An 11,219-nucleotide genomic window follows, 5' to 3' on the forward strand; every position below is an offset into this window, starting at 1 on the left:
AGAAATGCATTTATTTATTAAAACTTATATAAAAGTAACAACTGACATTATTATTTTGAAAGATGCAATTGTGTTATACATTTTAGTTAACAAACGAAAACATGAATTTCTTTAACAAAACTTTTATTAATTATATGTTTTCATAGCTTCTATTCTATTTTGCTATTGTCACACTTTTAGAAATTTTGGATCCCTTTAAAAGAAGGGACAATTACTTCTGATCAATGTTTAATGGTAAACGGTGGTGTTCGTATGTTATATCTTAGTCTGCTCGTATCTTGAAATGTAGTATATATATATATATATATATATATATATATATATATATATATATATATATATATATATATATATATATATATATATATATATATATATATATATATGTATATATATATATATATATATATATATATATATATATATATATATATACATATATATATATATATATATATATATATATATATATATATATATATATATATATATATATATATATGTATATATACATACATATATATATCTTGAGAAAACAATATGATGTTCTATATTTTGAAACTTTAATCACTGATATCAACCTCACCACACGTAAACAACCTCACCACACCCAAACAACCACATCACTAACATTTAACAGACATTATCCAATTCATCTGTTAATATGTTTACATTTTAGTTTAATTTCTACCTCCTACACGTATTATTCAGAAAATAAAAATAAATAAAGTTTCGAAAAAATAAGGTTTCTAAACCTGTGGTAGGTTCTCTGGGTGTTCGAAGACGCTACATTATTAAAAAGATCACCGCCGCATGTCTTTTCATTACAAAGGTAAGATGGACATGAGTACGTTCTTATGCTAGCATTAAAATAACACTTAATGTCGAGTACTGCTATCTCAGACGAACCGCAAGCCACTTTAATTAGATTTGCTTTGGAAGTGAGCTATTCATAAATTAATTGAAAAATATTCAAGAAAAAAAAAATATATATTCAGTAATGTGACAGTTGGGCGGTTATTTGAATGGTAAAGGGGTAGATAACCGTGAAGGGAGATAACATACCATAACATTAGGGTGGGGGGGGGGGGGGGTGGTTAGGGGGTGCAGTTAAAAATACGAGAATGCGCGAGAAATAGTTTATTAAAACCTTCTTAGCGTTTCAAACATAAAGGACAACATTTAAAAAAAAAAAAAAATATGCATTTATATGTCGTCCTCCCACACCCACACCCCCAGATACATTCCCTTAATAAAATTTTCCTAAATAAACATCCATTAATCATAAACCCCCAGCTGATTTTAAAATTCCCTCCCCTGTTTAGAATTCTCTCCCTTTCCCCCCTCCCCCCTTCAAGACGGCCGGCTCATTAGCGATCTCGTTTTCTTTTAGTTGTCTCCCCTCGCGCGGCGTCTAATTCTAGCACCGATCGCATTAAATCACCATTAAGATGCTTAAGGTAGGGGCGGGGGGGGGGGGGGGGGGGCGTGGGTCAGCCTCCCAGAGATACATGCCGGTGCCTGCATCTCCACGGGGCGCCCATTTAATCCACTCTTAGATCTCATATCAGAGGAAAGGGGGGGGGGGGGGGGTGGGGGCGGTTTGCATGAAGGTAGCAATGCCAGGCATGTGACGTCTTACATAAGGTAGCAATGCGAGGGCCGTGACGTCTCGACGTGGGGTAGCCGCGCTAACGACGTGAAATCGACTCGTCTTAATCAGGACCGTGGCGGTGTTTTTAGGGGGGAGGCGCTGGGTGCATTAGGGAGAGTGACAGCAAGAGGGGGGGGGGGAGGGGGAGGTAGTGTAGTTGGTGGGGGGGGGGGGGGGGTTGAGAATGCGTTGGTGGCAAATGCAGGGGGTGGGGGTTGAGGGAAAGTTAAAAAGGCGAGAAACTTCGAGTCTTTAATCCAGTCGTATTCTAATGTCTTTTCTAAGCTTCAGAGCCGGCGTTAGGAATACGCGGGGCCTAGGGCCAACCATCCGCGCGGGGCCTTTCCATTATATATATATATATATATATATATAAATATATATATATATATATATATATATATATATATAATATATATATCTAACAATATTTTAAAACCAAAAACATTATTGTCTTAATTATTGAACGGGTGAATCCTTAAGGTGACACAACATAATAACAGTTTTAACTTTCTTCCAAAAAATAATAAATCACTCTCTTTAATGCCGCCTGATATAGATCCTAAGGCGCCCCCCCCCCCTCGTCGCCCTCCTCCCACCCTTCTGCACGCAAGTGAATGTTAATTTTGTTATACCGGCCTACATATAGAGTTTCTTCCAGGCAGGCATCTCTTCGGGGGGGGGGGGGGGAAGGAAGTCGTCCCCCCCCCCCCGAAAATGAAATGAAATTTATATAATTTATATAGAAAATATATACTTTTAACAGTGTCCGCCCCCCCCCCCCCCCGAAGAAAATCTTGCCCCTCCCCCCCCCCCCCCGGAGAAAAAAGTCTGGAAGAAACACTGTACATATACGACATCTACAACAAGAAAGTCAGGACTAGAGTTCATCGGGTCACTAATGGTCTACTACAGGCATTCCCGTCTGCTCACTAAAAGGACGTCCTTCATGGGTCCGCATACAATAAGGTATCTCTTTACGTCGTGGGGCTAATTCTCGACCGCCATCTCCAGTCAAATGCCAGGCGACCGTACCCTACACAAAGGGGAGGTGTGACAGTATTTTTGTATCGAATTACGGCCTGTCCCAGTTCAGGTGGGACTCATCAACATCGACCGTGGCCTCAGTTATAACAATCAACAACGTCGGCATTCGACCATTTCATTTTTCCCAATTGAATTCAGCAACAATTTTTTTAAAGTTTACTAACTAATTCAGATAACAATGACATTGCTGAAGAGCGGGGCCCCTTCAAGCGCGGGGCCTATGGCGACCGCCCCGTTCGCCACCCCCTAACGCCGGCTCTGCTAAGCTTGTTATATTTTGTAGATACGTAGATTTATTACTAGGTAAACCATTTCTCGGACTTCTCAGTCAGTGATATATTTGGACCAGAATTTTTTGGAAACTTTTGGTCAGTGTTATAGTTTATATTAGCAATTTGGAAAATAATTAGGTCGGGCTCCATTAAAAAGCTGGATTAGACAAAGATTATACTTACAGCAGTGTCTTAGTATTTAAAACCAACATCGCAAATATGTTGGCCTAGAATTGCAGAACAGAATCAGTCGGTGTTAGTTTGGACCAGATATTAAAGACATAATTTTGCCGTTTTGAAATTAGGACTTGTATTAATGGAATTCTACAGTCGCTGATTATATTGGATCCGAATTTTATTACAGATTGGATATATTTTTTTTGGACCACAATTTGAAGGATAGAATTTAAAGTTTCTATCTTAGCTCAGATTGTCTGGATAAACTGTTTTTTTTTTTTTGGGGATGATTTTTAAGTTGAAATACGATTGTTTGAGAGGAATGTTGTGACGTCATAGAGAGATGATTCGAGCTGTTGATTGGCCAGGGTAAGTACTTAAGCTTTTGTTGCTTTCCAGCACAATCCTCAAAGTAGTGACGTCAGAAATCCTCGACGGTAGGCGACGTTTATATAATGGTGTTCGTTTAGACCGTTCTATAAATAGCTTCGGTTCACGCAGCTTGGGGATGACGTCATTATACCGCATCCAAAACGAGGCGTCAGTGCAATTTTATTTTACTGATTAATACTAATTTTAAACCTTCACGGTCATTCTTAAATAATAAGAATCTAATTAATATATATATAGAAATGTTTGTTTTTGTTAGATTAAAAGAATGACGTAATTTTCTGATAAAAAGATATTCAGTTTGCCATTAGTTTGTGAGTTAAAATCTGCACCGGCGTAAACGAAGCACATAAGCCTAGATCTGTTCCGTTTTCACTCACAAATTTTATTTAAAAAAAAAATGTAAATTCGAAATAGTTTATAACCTGAAATGTTTTAAGTTCGTAAAGAGAGTCAAGATGAAATCAATCGGTCTAGTTACCTGAAAACTCATTGGCTCCAGGTGTCGTGAGTATATTACACGGCACGTGAGTTTTGCTGAGTTTAAATAATAATATTGATTTAACCGAAAGGGTGTGGGGGTGGGAACGGATTGGGGGGGGGGGGGTGTATAAATGTTGGACATATTGGGTTTCATGATGTTCCTAAATAGTTTTTAGTTTGGTGGATCTTGTGTGTTTTTTATGTTTTTTTTTTTTAAAATGGAAAGGTAACTACATATGTGGGGATGGGGGTGGAGGGGGGTTAAATATTTGAATCTTACATAGATGGTTGGATGGTTGGAGCCATACAGAGAGGGTTGGATTGTTGTATATTTGGAACTGTACATAGAAGGTTGGATAGTTGGAACTGATCATGGAGAAACGGATTGTTAGATGGTTGGAACTATACGTGGAGGGGTTGGATTTTTAGTTGCAAAAACATTTTGAAACACTTTTCTTGGGATTATAATTCCAACAATAGTTTTACACGGACATGGATACCCTCACACCAACCAGTCCTCACAAACCCTCACACTAACACATACCCTTCTTCACACACTAACCCACACACATGCCTTCAAACGCCCTCACCCCACCCTCAAACACGTAGATTCTACTCCTCCCAACCACACCTCAAGATCTGATCGTATATACCCCCCCCCCCCCCCCCCCACACACACACACAAACACCCCAACACTTTCACTGTCATTAACATCCCCCACACACACCATCAAAACTTTTTACTGTCATTAGCACCCCCCACCCACACAGACTCCCCACACAAATTTAACAATGACACTACAGGCAGACAGCAACAAAATCTCGAGCCAGCCGTTTCATTGTCTTCTTGTACGTGCGCGTGTCATGAATTTGTTCCGTTAATTACCTGCAGCTCCATTACGCCGAGGCGCGTTCAAAAATAATGTCAGAAAAAATTGCGTTTACCAGAACTGACCTCAGGTTAACTAGGGTTTTAAAATGCCAGAAAATTCACATTGACCATACCTACTTTGATGCTAACTAATGTTTTTGATGAAAGAACAATTGTATTGACCATAAAACTGTTTTTTAATTATGTCAGCAAATAGGTTTGAATATAGTTACTTAACTGTTAAGTAGTTATTTTTGTTGTCAGAAAAATTGTGTTGAACACTGCTGACTTAATGCAATTTAAGTTTGTTAGATGTCCGAAAATTTTTGTTAGAATGACTCGCTTTTTCTTTTAAAATGGGGTCGTTCATGAATAGCATCAGTCATCAGATGCGAAGGAAGAGGGTGGGGTGGTGTAAGTGGGGGGGGGGGGGGCTGAAAATATATTTTTGATGTTGTTTTAAGAAGAACAAATTATAAAAAACATGAATTTAACAATTGTGGTTATATTGAGGGATGTGTGATCATTGCAACGCCATCTTAGGATTATAAATTTTGGGACGTCGAATGATACGGAGAAACGTGTGGGCCTGCAACTGATTGCTTTATGCTAATTACACCGCTTGCTTTATTTATTATTAAGGGAAGGGACGTAAGAAAAGCACAGATGTAAAGGTTGTATAACTGTGTATGATGGGTGTGGCATTTCAATTGTGTACGAAGCGTGGTCGAGTCTGTGAAGCTCATGGTTGCTGAACCGAATTGTATCGAGTTCGAACTCTCGGGCAGATGAGACTCGATATCCAGGTTCAGCCACTCTTCTAAGAGAGACAAGTCCAAAAAAAACAAAAAAAAAAAAAACTGCTGCCTTACTTGTAGTTTGTCCTTGGTTGTATATAGGCTATATGGAAGCAAATCCAAAAAGAAAAGCAGGCTGAAATCGGAGTCAACTGCCTATATGGCGCATAATCAGTTGACACAAAATACTTAACTGTGCTGTAAGAAAAATAAAATTAAGAACGAAGAAGAAGAAAATTTTGGCGTCTCAATCCAGGGAAAATAAAGACAACTAGGCATGATGCTGGTCAGTGAAACAGGTGAATATCTACTTCACCTACCAGGTTTTCTCTTTTCTTTTTTTTTTTTTTAAAGAGTTTTGTGTTTTAAATGTCTGTCTTAGCAGGCTAAACTTAGAGTGTAGACGAAGACCTTACCAGTCAAAACATCAATAATAATGTGTTAACTTTTATTGCCCGGTCTACTTTCCCATCATTATCTTGGGTTAAACAACATACGTATGTCATTACCTCAGCGCAGTATTACCAGAGTTTCTTCCAGGCATCTCTTCGGAGAAGAAAGTCTACCGCCCCCCCCCCTCGAAGGAGATGGAATTTATATAGTAAATATACATTTTTACTAGTGTCCCCCCCCCCCCCCGAAAAATGTTGACCGCCCCACCCCCCCCGAAAATATCAAGTGCCCCCCCCTCCCTGGAGAAAAAAGTCTGGAAGAAACACCGAGTATCTCACGCTAACCTCTGCAATGGACCCCGCGAATAAAAACCTGAAATTGAGTAGAATTGTTTCTAATGAGCGTCAGAAGACACGAGAGGATTCGTTTGTCAGCCTGCGTTCTAACGGCAGCTTCGTTAAATCGGTCGTTGGCTTTCTGCAAGACATTTACCATACCCCAGCGTTGAAATATCCTCTTTACGATACCTGTCGTGCGATACCTGATGCGATTTTTTCCCCTACTATTCCTGTCAACGATACCAGCCAGGCGATATTTATTTTGCGATACATACTATTCGATACTTGCAATATATGTCGTACGATACCTGTCGTGCGATACCTGACATGCGATATTTTTCTACTATTCCTGTCAACGATACCAGCCATGCGATACTTGTTCTGCGATACCTACTATTCGATACTTGCAATGTATGTTTTACAAAAACTAACCTTTGGTGCTTTTATCGCGATACTCGTCCTTTAATAAATTGCCAACGATACCTGGTCTGTGAAACCTGTCCACTAATTCCTGTCTCACGATACATGCACCACGATATCCTATCTACGATACCTTATCAGTTACACCCGCCCAAGATAATGTTCTGTTATACTTACCTCACGATACCCGCCACAACGATACCTGCTCTGCGATACCTGCTCTGCGATACCTGACCTATTACACCCGCCCAAGATAATATCCTGCTATACTTACCTCACGATACCTGCCACAACGATACGTGTCCCCGCGATACCTGCTGTGCGATACCTGTCCAGGTATAACCTGCCCAGTGATATCAGCGTCATGCGGTGGGGTCGCCCAGTGCCTGGTCCATGTTGACGTCAATTTAAAGTCTGCAGGTCGGCTGCTGGTGTTTAAACGATTAGCCGTACCCACTTCATACTGTTACCCGTTTGACTCAATTTAGGGCTAGGGTTAGCTTTCGGGTTAGGGGGGTCAAAGTTAGTATTCGGTTTTGCAATGTTTCTTTCAGATAGTTCTCTTGTTTTCTCCTTGGTTTGTGGGCACATGAAAGTTAGTTTCGGTAAAGGGGGGGGGGGGGGGGGGGGTGACCGCCCTCAAAATTTCCGGGGGTGTGGGGGGGAAGACACACATCACTGGTTAAAAAATATTTATTATATAAATTATATAATTTTTCTATTTTGCACTGGAGGGGGGGGGGCGATGAACGTGCTCGGTTTGGTTGGGGGGGGGGGGGGCACTGGTTAAAAAATTGTTATATAAATTATAAGTTTTCTATTTCGTCCAAGGGGGTGGGGGTGGTGGGGGAATATTGGGGGGGGGGGGGTGTAGACGTGCTCTGGAGGGAGGGGTGGGGTTGTGACTGAAAGAAACTCATCGGTTAAGGGTGAAGGTTATTGTTCTAGATAGGCATTGGGTTAATGTAAGTTAGGCGATGGGGTGTTTAATAAAGGGTTGGCAAAATCTGGGTTGTCTGAATATTTGGTAGTTCGCCAATGAAGAAAACTTCTTCAAGATTCAGCTATAATAATCAAGGAGCCTCATTTTGCAAAAATATAAATCAAAGTATTTTAGATTGATATCCACCTAACTGCTTAAAACTAAAATATGCTGTCTTCTATTTAAAAGTGTAAAAATAAATAAGACAGAGTGAAAATGTTAAACTTTAAAAATAAAATTAAGAGTTCCACTCGTTTTTAAATATTTATTTGTAATTCAATTTTACTCTTACATTTTTTTTTTAAACTTTCTGAAAATAAAAATTGCCAAAAGATTTTATTAGAGATCATCTTAGAATGCCCTTGTTGCTAAAAAAACCCCAGTCCAATCTATCTTCACTAGTGCTTTATTTAAACATACACAGCGATCATGTTTCAGCTAATCAAAAAGTTGAATTTCGTTTTACGAAACATTTTAGGGCAGATTTTTTTTTGAAACAATATTTCAAACTGTTAAAATGTTTAAACCTTGTCTAGAAAACCAGGTAAAAAGAAGCCGTTAGACAATAGTGTGTGTGTTGGAAGGGGAGGGGTTACTTGGGATGAGAAGAGGGGAGTTCGGGGGTTGGGGAGGGGGGTCACACCAGGTAAGGGTATATTTAATAAAATATGGGGGAAGTGTTTTTCATCCGTTGGTGGCAGGTTAATACGAGCAGAAAATCTGGCACGCTGAGCGAGACACATAGACCAAATTTACCGCGACATCGGGCAAGGTTTTGTTTTGTGTTCAAACTTTTACAGCCTGGCGTCAGTGGCGTAGGTAGGGGAGGTGTTAGGGGGAGCTAGAACCCCTCGCCCATGAACTGCAAGATAAAAGTTGTCTTATGTTAGATGAGTTGACGTGAATTTAAGCATACCATTTCAGCGTAGTCCATGAAAACCATAATTTTCAGTTTTAAAAATGAATATGGAATATGCCTATATATATATATATATATATATATATATATATATATATATATATATATATATATATATATATCTATATATATATATATATATATATATATATATATATATATATATATATATATATATAAACATACCTTTTTCCTTATTACACATACATATATTTACCAACATATAATACAAAACTAATAATCGTTTTAAATGTATAGACGTGCATCTCTGCATTAAATTCCACCAGAAAAACCTACATGTAGCCCATTCGTAAAGTCATTGCACCATTATCTTCATTATTTGCTATTTTTAGATTGAAAACTAAAACAAACAGCGGGAACTCCCGCAACATGCTGTAATTTGAGTGACAGTTAAAGATTGGCTAAAAAAAAAAGATGGGGCTGGTTTCAATTTTAGGTTTTATAGTCGTTTGGGGTTGTTGGCTTGGGAGAGGGAAAATTGGGTTAGGGAAAGGGAGGGTGGATTGGGAGGGATTTATTAGAAGGGTTGGATTAGGTGGGTTAAATTATGAGATTTAAATTTTGTGGGATTAGTATAGTTTGATAAAAAAAGTTTGAGTTAAGAGGTTTAGAGTAGGGTTTCTGGAGTTGGGGGTGGGGTGGATTAGGAGGTTATGGATAAGAGGTTTGGGGTAGGAGGTAATGGATAGGAGGTTTGGTGTAAGAAATTTTCTGGGGGTTTGGGTAGGAGGTCTGGGATAAGAGGTTAAAAGCCTAACCCAAGCTTAATCCAAGCCTAATCCAAGCCCAACCCTTGGCCTAACTCTAGCCTAACCCAAGCCTAACACAAGCCTAACCCAAGCCTAATCTTAGCCTAACCCAATCCTAACCCAAGCCTAACCTTAGCCTAACCCAAGCCTAACCTTAGCCTAACCCAAGCCTAACCCTAGCTTAACCCTAGCCTATCTCAAGCCTAACCCAAGCCTAACCTGACACTAGAGACGTGGTGAGTACATGATGATAAAATCATCAGAGACGAAAGTTAATATTAGAAAAACAAACTCACCCCAACGTCTTCAGCAGACCCGAGCCGCCGCCTAGCGCGCACTGGCTAGAATAAACCTGTATCTAGAATTAAACTCTGTCTAGAATTAAACCTCTGTCTAGAAAAAACCTGTATCTAGAATTAAACTCTGTCTAGAGTTAAACTCTGTCTAGAATAAACCTGTATTTAGAATTAAACTCTGTCTAGAATTAACCTCTGTCTAGAATAAACCTGTATCTAGAATTAAACTCTGTCTAGAATAAACCTGTATCTAAAATAAAACTGTGTCTAGAATTAAACTCTGTCTGGAACAAAACTGTATCTAGAATTAAACTCTTTCTAGAATAAAACTGTTTATAAATAAACTCCGTCTAGAAAAAAAAGTTGTATCTAAAATTAAACTGTCTAAAATAAAACTTTGTGGAGAATAAAACTCTAGAATAAAAATCTGCCTAGGATAAAACTCGATTGAGAGTTAATCTCTGTTTAGAATAAATCTGTGTAAAATAAATCTCTGTCTAGAATTAAAGTGTAAAAATAAAATCTCTTAACCTGTGGACCTATCAGTACATGTGTATACAGATAATCATTCAATAAACAGTAGGTGCATTCTGTAAACATGGGAAGTGGTGTATTCTGTTTGGTATCACTTTATGATTGTAATTAATATTAAGTATTAACAATAATTTGCGCATTAAATTGTGATTCCAGGTCAGCATAATGAAAGGCATATATATATACATATATATATATATATATATATATATATATATATATATATATATATATATATATATATATATATATATATATATATATATATATATATATATATATATATATATATATATATATATATATATATATATATATATATATATAATATAAGTATGTATATAAACTATTAAACATAAGGCAGTGGCATAGCCAGGATCGTCTCAAGGGGGGGGGGGGTTCCAATTTTTACCCGGGGACAAACTTTCGATTTGCACCCCCTCCCCCCTCAAACTTTCGATTTGCACCCCCCCCCCCCCCCTTCAAACTTTCGATTTGCACCCCCCCCTCAAACTTTCGATTTGCACACCCCCCTCATACTTTTTGCTATATACCGAGGGGTCTATGGGGGGGGGGGGTTATGACCCCCCCCTAACCCCCCATGCCTACGCCACTGACATAAGGTATACATTCGGTACCAATCCCATTGATAGCAATACCCAAACTTAGTCAAACCTTCCCTAAAGCCTAATGTGTCCGTATTAATTAATGACTTATGGTATAAAACGAAGGACCAATTATTGAAAGCTATTTCAAGTTTTTGTTTTTCCTCTGGCGTACAGTCATTGTCATTCATTGTACACATTGTTTAAACTTACTTTAGTGTAAAGGGTGGGGGTAGGAGGGTGTGTCTGTGTTTGTGTGTGCGTGTGTGTG

The sequence above is a fragment of the Physella acuta genome, unplaced genomic scaffold, assembly GCF_028476545.2.
Source record: "Physella acuta isolate Inbredline_101_S28 unplaced genomic scaffold, ASM2847654v3 ptg001064l, whole genome shotgun sequence".
Taxonomy (NCBI): Eukaryota; Metazoa; Mollusca; class Gastropoda; family Physidae; genus Physella; species Physella acuta.